Source organism: Herpailurus yagouaroundi, unplaced genomic scaffold, assembly GCF_014898765.1.
Source record: "Herpailurus yagouaroundi ecotype Mexico unplaced genomic scaffold, PumYag 160, whole genome shotgun sequence".
Lineage (NCBI taxonomy): Eukaryota > Metazoa > Chordata > Mammalia > Carnivora > Felidae > Herpailurus > Herpailurus yagouaroundi.
In genome coordinates this window covers 33,205,938-33,218,807 of record NW_024412401.1, presented here as the reverse complement: position 1 = coordinate 33,218,807, position 12,870 = coordinate 33,205,938, and the positions used below count along the sequence as shown (strand labels likewise).

Below are 12,870 nucleotides of genomic sequence, written 5' to 3'. Positions count from 1 at the left end.
GAACTCTTACCATCTTTTCCCCCTCCTTGTGTCCTATTTTCTCAAAACATCTACTTGTCACTTATTTTACCACCACCACTGGCTTTCTTTTTGTGAAAATTTGCATGGAACAGCTAATTTCACAAAAGGTTTCTGAGCATTGTTTTGTTTAGGAACCCATACTTCCTTTCTATGTATGACATGACAGGGAATTTTAGAATTCTAGTTGTTTGGCCTGATAACAATATTGTCCATCCCTAGATCCCTTCTTGGTTGAGTCTTATCACCTAGGAAATCATTTGATTAATTCCATGATACTTCTAGCAAAGGAAGTCGGATGGCACCGAAGGAAAGTAAGTACAAACCCAACAGACAGTGTAATTAATTGCATGTTGTAGCCGGGCACTGGACTTGTACCGAGGAGTGACTAAGGTAAACAAACAAACAAACAAACAAACAAACAAAGAGTATTAAAGATAAAGACCTTGGAGGTATCCTGGTTAACAGACAAGAAGTGTTAATAACTGAAACCTTAACTTTGCAGAGAGGAAAGAACAAAGGAAAAGAGCAAAAGCACGTGCCGGTTAAAGCGCCGCAGCGGGTGGCTCTGGTGGTCTTGTCTGGTGGATCTTGAGGGAAGGTGGCACTTCCTGTGGTTACCAGTGCGGTCCCAATGGTCTTGGGTGGGAGGTGCAACTTCCTGCTGTTATCTGTTCTGGAATGATTCCTCAGATTTCTCTGTGTGAGGTCTCAGGACAGCGTCCCAGGGATTTCGTGTGGCTTATGCCTTTTGACTTGGGAGGCATGGGTTCCCTGTTGTGTTAGTTGTTAACAGTACCTAGTAAGGTCCTTCTCACGGAGGTTTGACTGCATTCTTTCTTTGAGGTCTGATGTAGTAACTTAAAAAAGTAAGGAAATTTGTGTTATTATTCAAAAGAATGCTAGGACAGAGAGTTAATAGAATATTTTGGTGATTCAAAAGAAAACTCGTATCTAGGCACAAAATAACTGAGGTCATTTTATGGAAAGAAAACACGAATTTTATTCTTTTTGTGTATTGTCTATGTTACAATTTGCAGTAAGATTTAGAAGCCTTTTCTGTGAATAAATCAATTAACATTGAATATATCCTTGAAATTATCTTTTTGTCATTTATAGAATTAAAGTTTATTAATGTACCTCTGTATGTATATGTAGACATACATAAATATGTATGTATAATAAAGTTAACTTTAATCTTAAAATATAATTTATCTAAGGGGCACCTGGCTGGCTCATTCAGTAGAGTGTGTGATTCTCGGTCTCAGGGTTGTGAGTTTGAGCCCCACGTTGGTTGTAAAGATTATTTAAAAAAAAAATAAAATCTTTAAACATTTATACATTCTATTAATCTACAGTCCTTATATAATGTATGTGAATAAGGATAAATTAAAACTATTATATATATTACATATATATTTCAAAGCTTAGAAACTGTTCAGGTATCCAAATATTATATCAAGTAATTCAACATTTTCTAAAGTCTTAACATTTTAATTAAGTATATGGAAATTGTAATTTTAGTTAAAACATTAAATCCTTATGATTCATAGTATTGTAAGAATTTTACAAGATCAGAACCTTTAAAAGACATCTGTCCTATGATTTTACGTAAACACAATTTTATATTTTGTAATCTTGAAAAGTTTGCTTCAACCGTGATTCTTTTCTTGTCCCATAAAACAAACATACAAAATTTAGAAGGTTTAAATCTTGAAGTTTTAATCTTAGTTTTATATGAACTAGAATACTGTCTTAGCATTAATCTTATATAATAAAACCAGGGCAATAACTTTATATAATAAAACCAAGGCAAGGGCGCCTGGGTGGCTCAGTCAATTAAGCATGCCACTCTTGATTGTGGCTGAGTTCATGATCTCAGAGTTGTGAGATCAAGCTGCGAGTTGGGATCCATGCTGAGCATGGAGCCTGATTGGGATTCTCACTCTCCCTCTCTCTCTGTCCCTTCCCTGCTCATGTGCTATCTCTCTCTAAAAATAAATAAACATGAAAAAAAAAACCCACAAGGCAATATAGGCATAGATTGTCTCTAATCAATATGATTAACTCATTCTAATTTATCCAAAATTTATTTATGAGACAATTACAGGATACTTTAAAAAATACACTTTATAAACTTTGTATTCATGAAACAAAATTTAAGTAATCTTAAAGTCATAATTAAAAGCTCTTATATTAGGGGCACCTGGGTGGCTCAGTCGGTTGAGCATCTGACTTTGGTCCAGGTCATGATCTCACAGTTTGTGAGTTCGAGCCCCACGTCAGGCTCTGTGCTGACAGCTCGGATCCTGGAGCCTATTTCGGATTCTGTGTCTCCCTCTCTCTCTGCCCCTCCCCAGCTCATGCTCGCACTCTGTCTCTGTCAAAAATAAATAAACTTAAAAAAAAATTTAAAAGCTCTTATATTGAAGCTAAGTTCTCTCATAGCTATAGTAATGAAGGCTACTATTTAAATACATTTGTCTACATTTTATAATGCAAAATAGTTTACTGACATTTTTATTTTCTTTATTCTTTGACATTTTTGACTATATGATATGCAAAATAATGACCATGATTTTTTTTTTTTCTGAGCAATTGATCTTTAAAAATTCCCAAGTGAGGGAAAAACAGAAAGACAGACCAACAACAAAGTGAGTGGGGTGCCTGGGTGGCTCAGTTGGTTAAATGTTTGACTTCTACTCAGGTCATGATCTTGTGGTTAGTGAGTTAGAGCCCTGCATTGGGCTCCCTGATGGCAGTGTGGAGCCTGCTTGGGATTTTTTCTCTCTCCTCTCTCTCTGCCCCTCCCCTGCTTTCTCTCTCGCTCGCTCTCTCTCTCTCTCTCTCTCTCTCTCTCATAAATAAATAAACTTAAAAAAAAAGTAAGAGGTAGCTTTAGACAAGTATGAAATTATCAATGTAAAAGGTTATCTTTTCGGGGCGCCTGGGTGGCTCAGTCTGTTAAGTGACTTCAGCTGAGGTCATGATCTCACGGTTTGTGGGTTTGAGCCCTGCATCGGGCTCTGTGCTGATTGCGCAGAGCCTGGAGCCTGCTTTGGATTCTGTGTCTCCCTCTCTCTCTGCTCCTCCCCCACTCACGCTCTGTCTCTCTCTCAAAAAATAAAAAAATATTAAAAAAAAAAAGTTATCTTTTCTCTGTAAGGAGAAGGGAGAAAGTTTAGATGCAGGCAAACCTGTTTCATATATACATAGACCCAAAAGAGAAAGTCATTATAGGTTTAAACAGTAACTCAAGCCCTTGACAATTTTATCAAGCCATACAATTAAAAGCCAGTGTTTATTAATCCCTACAGAATGGAAACAGAGGGGAAATCTACATTAATCACAGTGATCTCTCTCTTTTAGACCAGTTATACAATCTCCTGAGAGTTTCTGTTCCCTTTTTGCCTTAGGCATTTCTCAAATGAACATTCCTGTTCATGTCAAAGTTCCCCTAGTGGCCACTATAATTCTAATTTATCCTCAGTGAAGTTATGCCATGTGCTAGCACAGACTTATTAGCAGACAAGCCCATGAGAGATTTTTTGACTGTTGTTCAGAGGTAAAATATCACTTGTGTTTTAAGTCCTCAGCCCTAAGGTTAGGCTGCTTCTACTTGCTGACCTGGGAAATCAGCAGCCACCTGGCTCTGTGTGGAGAGATCTTTCAAAGCCAATTTCTCATACCCAGAGAAGACTGGAGAAAGTTCTCATAGACAAACAGAAGCTGGTGGACAAACATAAGGCAGAAGATGGTGTTAAAAGTCAAACTTCACCAGGGGACACTCAGGTCTGACCAGAAACCAAAAATTCTAGCAGACAAATATTAAACTGGTTGTATCTTTGGTCCTTTGATATCGGAATCTAAATTCAGTGTAAAATCACACAATCAGAGACAAAGAGACCTTCAATGTCTTGAGATTCAAGGAGTCTCAGATATGCACATTAGTACTGAGTTAAGGAGGCCAAAGCTTAGTAGGGAGGGTATTGACCGAGTATCAAGAGAACCTCCACGTGTCCTAATCAGGACACCAGGAACAAACTTATAGTTGACAAAGTCAGGTTTATTGGCTTGTTGGGAGGTCACATACCAGAGGAACCATGGGCATGTGCCACCAAGAAAGGGAAAAATTATGATGCAGTTTTAAGGAGGGATGGCATTTAGGTGAAATTTATTTTTTTTAAACATTTATTTATTTTTGAGAGTGAGAGAGAGAGAGAGAGAGAGAAAATGAGTGGAAAGGGGCAGAGAGAGAAGACACAGAATCCAAACCAGGTTCCAGGCTCTGAGCTGTCAGAACAGAGCCTGATGCAGGGCCCAAACTCACGAATTGTGAGATCATGACCTGAGCTGAAGTCAGACGCTTAACTGCCACCCAGGCGCCCCTGAAATTGATATGAAACAGTATTTTGATAAGTTAAAGCAAAGAAGGGTTGTATGTAAAAGGGATAACATCAGGTCTGGATGGTGAAATGGGACACAAGGTCTCCTTTTCTTAGAAACTACAAATTAAGATAGATGTAGAATGATATACCCCTGAACCCCTATCTTGAATCTGTACCTGGGTTGGATATCAAGGCAGTTGCTCTGTGTCAAAGTGAATTAGATCCTGTAGGCAACAGCAGGATGTGTTGTTCTTACTGAAATTATTTCCAAAATGAAGTTTCTGATAAACTATGATTTTAGAAAGCAAGATTTCTTAGTAACAAAGTAATAGTCATGCTACTGAGTGTCATTAGGACACTTTACAGCTGCAGTGTTTCCTTGGGAGAAATAGAATTTTCTGCTAATTTTGCAGCTGGCTTTATCTGTGTTCTGTGTCTGTTTTCCCAGCTTGATGAATGACATGGTGGATTTTCATTGTCTCAGGCCAAACTAATTTTCACCTTCTCAACATGTAACTCAGTCTCTTGTTTTACCAGCCTGTAGAACTTGCCAGAAGGAAGCTGTGGTGGCATGGGACTTTTTCTGGAAGTGATTAATCTCTTCCCTTCTTTTCTGTTTCCCCGCTTCTTAAGATGGGCTGTGCAATTTTGGGGCCCCAGTGCTGCCTGCGGTTGTTCCTGAAGGAGGAACCCACAGGGAACAGAATGAGAAAGCAAGTCTTGGGATGAGGTTTATAAAAGGTGTACAGCTTTCTCCACTATCCAAAACTAGTGTGTTCCTATGAAAACTTTCATAAGCCAAAGAAGAAAAAAATAGCATAAAGCAAACATTACCATTTCTAGAAATTATTTTGAATGTTCCCACCTTCCCCCTGCCCAAAAAACAAACAAACAAAAAAAAAAAAAAAAACTTCTTAGGCTTTTCTGATACCTTAGGGCACATCTTGCTAAGGGAGGCACAGAATAAATTGAGATAGAGCACAGATGCTCACATACATAGTTCAGAGCTCTGGTGGCTGGAGGCTGAGATGCTGAGTGTAGTTCCTGGGGAAGGAACTTGGTGGGGTCGCTCTCACTGCCACTGCTACTGCTTCGGGTGCGGCCTGCCTCTATAACTGCAACACAAACGCTGAATGCTATTTTCACTCTTCACCTTTTGATGGTAAAAGCAAAAATTCTCTTTGGAATTCTTTCAGGTAGTGAAAACAGGTAGTAATGTAGGGCTTTCATCAAAACAAAGTGGGGGAAGTACATGTATCATGGGTATAGGATGTTCTAATGGGTAGGGGCAGTATGCCTTAGGGACCCTTACCCTCTCCAGACCCTCTTGTTCCTATTCTGTGTCAGTAACTGCTGGGTCAAGACCTGAGCAGGGAGGGTTGGGAAGGCATCCGTGTGGAGGGTGACCTTCTGTTTTTAGCAGGCCTGTGAAAGATGCTGCTCTGTCAGTGTCCCCTTTCTTCCTTCGGCTCCTCTGCCTGAGTTGTCTTTAACTCTGGCCTCCACTCTTTTACCAGACCTTCCAGAAAACCCATTACCAGCCCTTCAGGCTGAGCCCATTCACTGTTTTTTTTTTTTAACTTTTTTTTTTAACGTTTTATTTTTGAGAGACAGAGACACAGCATGTGAACAGGGGAGGGGCAGAGAGAGAGGGAGACACAGAATCCAAAGCAGGCTCCAGGCTCGGAGCTGGTGGCACAGAGCCTGATGTGGGGCTTGAAATCACAGAGCTGTGAGATCATGACCTGATCCAAAGTGAGACGCCTAACCAACTGAGCCACCCAGGCGCCTCTGAGCCCATTCGCTTCTGGCCTATTTATCAGCCTCCCTTGCCAGGACCCTGCAGAATCCTGTCAACCCTTGCACCTCCCTAGCTCGTGTCTGACTCTGCTCCCACAGAGCCTGTTTCCTTCTCTCTGTGCTCTGCCCTTCACAGTGGGCCCCACTCCCTCATCCCTGCTTTCCCCCTATTACTGCCGCCAGAGGCTCTCCCAAATTCTCAATCCTCTCTTTTACCACTCCAATGGTGGCTTTATCTCCTCTGCCTGGGAATCCTCCTTGCCTTGGTCTCACCTCATCTTTCACTATCCTTCCTTCATCCCCACAAACCAGTTTCCTCATTTTTTCCCCCAAGATCCCTCTGCTTCCATTTGACCCCAGGCTCCCTTATTCAGTCTCATCACTGGGCACCAGATCCCTTTTTGCCCTGGAGCTACAATCCTAACAGACCGTCTTCTACTCCCCTCATTTACCCTTCCTCCTCTCCTCTGGAACACACAGAACTACTAGACCCTCTTACGCAACCACACTGTCCCAGAGAGCTCATCTTCAGAAAACCCCCTTCTGTCTGGCCTCTCCTGTTGCAACAACCTCAAGCATTGATTGCTCGAAACACTTGCTCATTTCCACCTTCTGGTGGCAGGTGTCTGCTGAGGACTTGTTTCTCCCTACCTTCTCATACTGTGATTTCCAGCAGGAGTTTTTTTCTCTTTGTCCATCAGGTTCTATCTCTGGGTAGATCCTGTAACCAGATATGTAGATGCAGGTAGACATGCTTTCCTCAGCTCTACTGTCCAGAAGCTCCTGGAGGTACAAGTCACAAAGAGTACAGATTTCCAGATTTGGGAGGGCAAAGAGGAGGGGATCATTTCTTTAAAAACTTTTTTTAAATATTTATTTTTGAGACAGAGAGAGAGACAGAGCATGAGCAGGGGAGGGCCAGAGAGAGAGGGAGACACAGAATCCAAAGCAGGCTCCAGGCTCTAAGCTGTCAGCACAGAGCCCAACACAGGGCTCGAACCCACAAGCTGTGAGATCATGACCAGAGCCGAAGTCAGATGCTTAACCGGCTGATCCACCCAGGCGCCCCTTTCTTAAGGAGGGGATCATTTCTAAAACAACAGAGGACACATTACCAACTCCATTGTTCTGTGATTCCCTTAGTGTCACTTGCTGTTCCATAGCCCTCTGACTCTTCTGGATATGTGAAGGTGAACTAGAGAAATTGCATAGTCTGTAGGAACTTACAAATCCCCAAACCTTCAGAGACTCTGCAGCAGAAATGTAGCTAGTTCTTCTGAGGTCCTTACTCTGCACAGCAAGTCCCTGTTGGCTACTCTCCTGTCGTTTGACCGTTGTCCCTCACCACTTCCTCTTATTTAGTCTCTAATGCCCTCCTCCTGCAACCCAAATGCAGATAACCAATCTCCAGACCTTTTCCCCCACCCTTGGAGGAAAGTTCTAGAGAGGAAGAACTTACCAAAGAAGGAGGGTACCTTCTCTGAGTTTCCACTTTAGGAATATGATAATGGAGATAAATTTAGGAATGAATTGGAATTCTTTCAAGGATTAAACAGTTGAGGGAGATAGTCAGGGTCAAAGCATCCCCAGCTCTGGAGCAGCCTGGGTCAGCAGAAGCCCTGTGTCCATAAGCTTCAGGCCCCAAGGAAAAGCCAGAAAAAGAATGTAGCCCCAAAGGATGAGAGGGCCCTTAGGATATCCAAAACATACATGCATCAAAGAAGGGAGGTAGGACTTGGGGACATACCAATCCAAGCAGTCACCCTCCCAGCCCAGGGACTTAGGTGACACCCTAATGAACAAGACCCATAGTTTTTGCCCCAGCTGGAATAAAGTACAAAACATCACTTGGGAACAAAAGACGAGATGCTGTTTCAGTGGCTTTGTCCTGGGACACAGGCTAAGGGCAAGTAGGTTGCTTCCAAAAACTCCATCACCTGTGCGTTGTCCATATCCAAATTGAAACCAGAGGGGTCTGGGTAAAGTATCACAGTCATTGTTACAAGCATTTGGGACACATCAGTGAGAAAGACAAAACTCCCTGCCCTTGTCGAGTTTACATCATTGGTTCTTGAGTCTCCTTCCCCTCAAACTGCTCAAAACTCTATCAGACCTCCTTCATTTTCCTCAAGCCTCCTCCTCAACACCTCCTCAACACATTTTGCTCTGTGGCCTGCTCCTGAAAGGTACCACAAGCCTTCCCATGGGAGGCTTTCGTCATCAGATCTTCTAAAGGGTTGCATCCCACCCTCCTTTCCTCCTTCCTTACTGCTGTGTGAAGGAGGGGTCCTTCCGGGAGGCCTTCCTTGACCCTCCCAAAGAAGGATGGGTGTCTTCACTTTCATCATCACAACTCTTGTTGCACTATGTTGCAACTCTGGGCGACCTTCCCTCTTCTCTGAGCTTCCCTGGGGGGCCTTCTCTCTCTCCCTCACTGCTGGCCTGTGTGTCACACCCAGGTAACGGTCAATAACCGTGAGGGAATTGACGACGGAGATTGGAGGAAGCCTCTGGGGGCGGGGCTGCATCCCGGGGCGGGGCCACGCCAGGGCGGGGCCACGCCAGGGGCGGGGCCGAAGTCTGGGGCGGGGCCCGCTTGGGGCTCTCTTCACGCTTTCAGGTGGTGGTCAGCCTGGCTTCCCTTCAGGGTGTTGAGTCGGGAAGGAAAAGCTGGGGCTTCCCCCTCACGGACCGGGTTAGGATGGGGCCTTCCCGCTCTGCCTGCGGGGCTTCACCAGCAGTCCTTCACCTCAGCCCGCAGGGCATTACATTGGGGCCGCATGGGCCCAGGTCGGCCTTCGAAGGCCCGGAGAGGCCTCAAGAGGCTCTGAGCGCCTGCCGCCCTCTCTGCAGGAGCTCGGCTCAGGTCACCTCCATCAGCCTCACTGACTGCTGCCTGTTGAGGCCGCACTGCCCTGGCTACCCGGCAGGTCCCTGGGCCCAGGTCCCAGTGTCATGGTCCCAGGGGCTGGAGCGCTACGCACACCCGCCTAGAGAGGCCGCCGCAGGAGTGGAAGAAGTGGAAGGGGCCGGAGAGCCTCTGTTCAACGCCGGGTTCCTGCTGGCCCACAGACTGTGCTGCAGCTGCCGCGGGGGCTTGGCGAGGCCAGCGTCTCACGCTCCCCCACGACCAGTATCCACCGAGGGTGCTGGGCCAGCGCTGGAAACTGTTTTCTGGGAAGCTGCCAGGAAGGCCCGGGCGCCTCCAGCAAGGCCGGGCGATGGCTCCTGAGAGCGACCAGGGGAAGGCCCTCAGCACAGCCTGACGGTGGAGGCACGAGGTCACCCCTGAGTGGCAGAAGACGGAAGCCCGTGCAGACTCCGGAGTCCCAGGTCCTACCGCGCGGCGCAGGCCTCCAGCACAGCGCGTGGAGTTGCCTTCACGACTCAGGTAGGCTTCTACTCCAGCCTTGCTTTGGTGGGAGGGCCTTCAGCGTCGGGGTCTCCGGGTGTGATGGTCGTCGCCAGAGATGGGAGCAAACGCTGCGTTTCTTCTTTTGGACAGGTTTTCTTGGATGAGTGTTATCTAGCAAGTTTACAAGATACGGATTACCCCGTAATAGCCGTGCTCGTAGGCTCGACCCCAAACATTTAATGCTAACACGTGTTGCATTTCTTTCCAAACTTTGCTATGCCTATTTTCAGTGTTTAAATAATATACATACGTATATTATTTGTGAAAGGTGGGAAAACATTTAACGTTTTATCGTAAGCAATTTCGGCATTGCTATATACTGTTCGTAAACATCATTTTAAATATGTTCCATATTAGCTCAGGCTTTCTGTTTTTTCTTTGATATTCAGGTTTGTTCTAAGTTTTTGATATTATACATTTTGTGCATAATTGCACTTGGTTCTGAACTGTTATTCCAAAAAATCACAAAGCTTTTCCAGAAGTTAAGATGATTTTTTCTTCCTTTCTTTTTTCTTTCTTTTTTTTTTTTTTTAATGTTTATGTATTTTTGAGAGGGAGAGAGCACAAGCTGGGGAGGGGCAGAGAGAGAGGGAGACACAGAATCTGAAGCAGGCTCCAGGCTCTGAGCTGTCAGCACAGAGCCGGATGTGGGGATCAGACTGATGAACGGTGAGATCATGACCTGAGCCCAAGTGGGTTGCTCAACCAACTGAGCCACCCAGGCGCCCTGTGAATTTCAGATGATTTTCTAATCCAGGATTCTACCCTTGAGCCATTTCTCTTCTTTTCTTATGGTCTCCTTAGGTGAGATATCTACCCATCAACTAAGTTATTTCAATGCTGACTTTTCCCTTTTGCTTCAAATTTATACATCCCGCTGCTTGCTAAACATTCCCCACCTTGGTTTCCCACAGGTGCCCCACACCTAAAATCCATGAATTTAGCTTATCATCTTCCTCTGCCATCACCGCCCTTGCTATCCTAGTCCCAGTATCAATTGGTAGCACCTGGTCACCACACCAGAAACAGGTGAGCCTTTCTATGCTCCACCTCCTTCATTCTTCCCACGATTAGTCACCAATATTTAGCAACTATCTGCTAAATATTTCTCAGATTTTAATCTCCTTTCAGTTCTTACTCCCCCCCGGTAGTTCAGACCCTCATCATCTGTCACCAAACTATGCAGTAGCCTCTTAGCTAATCTCTGTTTCTAACTTATCCTCTATTTGCTGATCTCTACTTTTTTAGCTTCTTTTGTTACTCTCTACTCTGCATTTTTTTACTCCGGTAATAAACGCCTGTTTTTTTCAGTGTTTCCACATCTTTACTCATTATGATTTTTCTACTTGGAGCGCCTTAGGCAGATAAATACTAGAATTCTCACTGTCTACTACAGTAGGTCATAGGCTTTATTATTTTTTTTAAAGGAATTTGCCTATTTCATATAAGTTGTTGAATTTATTGTCATAGTTCATAATATTTCCTTATTTTTCTTTTAATGTTAATAGATCTGGTGATGTTCCTTATTTCATTTTTGATATTGGTAATTGTGTCTTTTGTGATCAGGCTGACTAGAGGTTTATTGTCATTTTCTTTGCAGAGAAATAGCTTTTGGTTTCTTTGATTTTCTTATTTTTGTTTTTTATTTGATAGATTTCTGCTCATATTTTTATTATGTTCTTCCTTCTGTTTGCTGCCTTCTCTTTCCTTTTCCTATTTTTTCAGGTAATACTTATTAGATCACTAATTTGAGACCATTTTTCCCTTAATATAATTTTTTTTAAATGAACATAACCTCAAGATTGTATTGTCTTTATAATAATGATCATTTAGCCTTTTCTCTTGTTATCTCTTCCTAGTTCAAAATGCCTGCAGTTCCTAATAGCCAGCTTTCTTTTAGATCCATAGCTGGGCTCAATGCATTCTAGCCTCAGTATAATCTTCTTTGTAGTGTTAACCTTTTTGTGGAAAATTGGCTTACTCTGCTTGCCACAGTTACTTTGCCTCCTGTCCTAGCACTGCTTCCCCTGGACGCGTGACAATCCTTGCCTTTCTTGTACTGTGTTATTTTGTTGGCATTTGCCACACTTCTTAGAGAAAGTCTGGTGGGTTTTAGGAATGTTTACCATGTTTGCATGGCTATTTTCATTATACATGTTTAATGTTACAAATCTCCCTATATATTCTGATTTATCTGTAGCCCATAAATTTTGATACGTCGTTTTTATTTTCAATTGAGATTGTTATTTAAATTTCTTTTTTTCAAAGTTAATTTTTCAGAGTGAGTGAGTGCAAGAATGCAAGTGTGGGAGTGGGGGAGGGGCAGAGAGAAACCAAGAAAGAGAGAATCCCAAGCAGGCTCCATGCTGTTAGTACATCAGTAAGGAGTCCCCCATGGAGCTTGAACCCATGAACCGTGAGATCATGACCTGAGCTGAAATCAACAGTTGGACACCGAACCGACTGAGCCACCTAGGTGCCCCTATTTTTTAAATTTCTTATTTGGCTTTTTCTTTGAGTAATTTAGAAGTATATTTTTAATTTTCAAATTTTGGGATTTTTCCAAATACTTTTCTATTTTGATTTCTAATTTAATTCCATTATGGTGAGAACATACTTTGTATAATTTCAATATTTTAAACTTGAGGTTTGTTTTATGAACAGTGTATGTTCTATCTTGGTGACTATTTCATGTGTACTTGGAAAGAATACGTATTCTGCTGTTTGTTGGATAGAGTTCTCAATAAACATTAGGTCAAGTTAGTTTATAGTGTTTTTCATGTCTTCTGTGTCCTTCCTAATTTTTTTTCCACTTCCTTTATTACTGAGGGAGCATTGTTGAAGTGTCCAACTCTAGTCGTGGAGTTATTTGTGTCTCCTCTGGGCTCCGTCAATTTTTGCTTAATGTCAGCTGAAGCTCCACTGTTAGATATAATACATTTAGGATTCTTACGTCTTGCTGGTGAATTGTATCCTTTATTATTATCTAATGACTCTCTATATGTGGTAATACTCCTGTTCTGAAGTGCACTTTGTCTGATCTTTACAAAGGCACCCCAGCTTTCTTTGCATTAGTGTTTGCATGGTATATCTTTTTGCTTCTTTTAAACTTTTAACCTAGTTATGTCTTCATCTTGAAGGTAAATTTCTTGTATACCACGTATCATGGTGTCTTGCTTTTTTATCCAATCTTACAATCCCTGTCTTTTAATTGAGGTGCATAGACCATTTAACATTGCTATTATTGAT

General features: G+C 42.8%; 1 long non-coding RNA gene across 1 annotated transcript; it reads right to left on the bottom strand.

Annotated features, from left to right (window-relative positions):
* Positions 1–350: 350 nt before the first annotated feature.
* LOC121034803 (uncharacterized) lies at positions 351–7,093 on the bottom strand. Its single transcript, XR_005792624.1, has 2 exons — positions 6,858–7,093; positions 351–878 (listed from the first exon to the last, which is right to left on the bottom strand). It is a non-coding gene; the product is annotated as an uncharacterized LOC121034803 (long non-coding RNA).
* Positions 7,094–12,870: the final 5,777 nt, after the last annotated feature.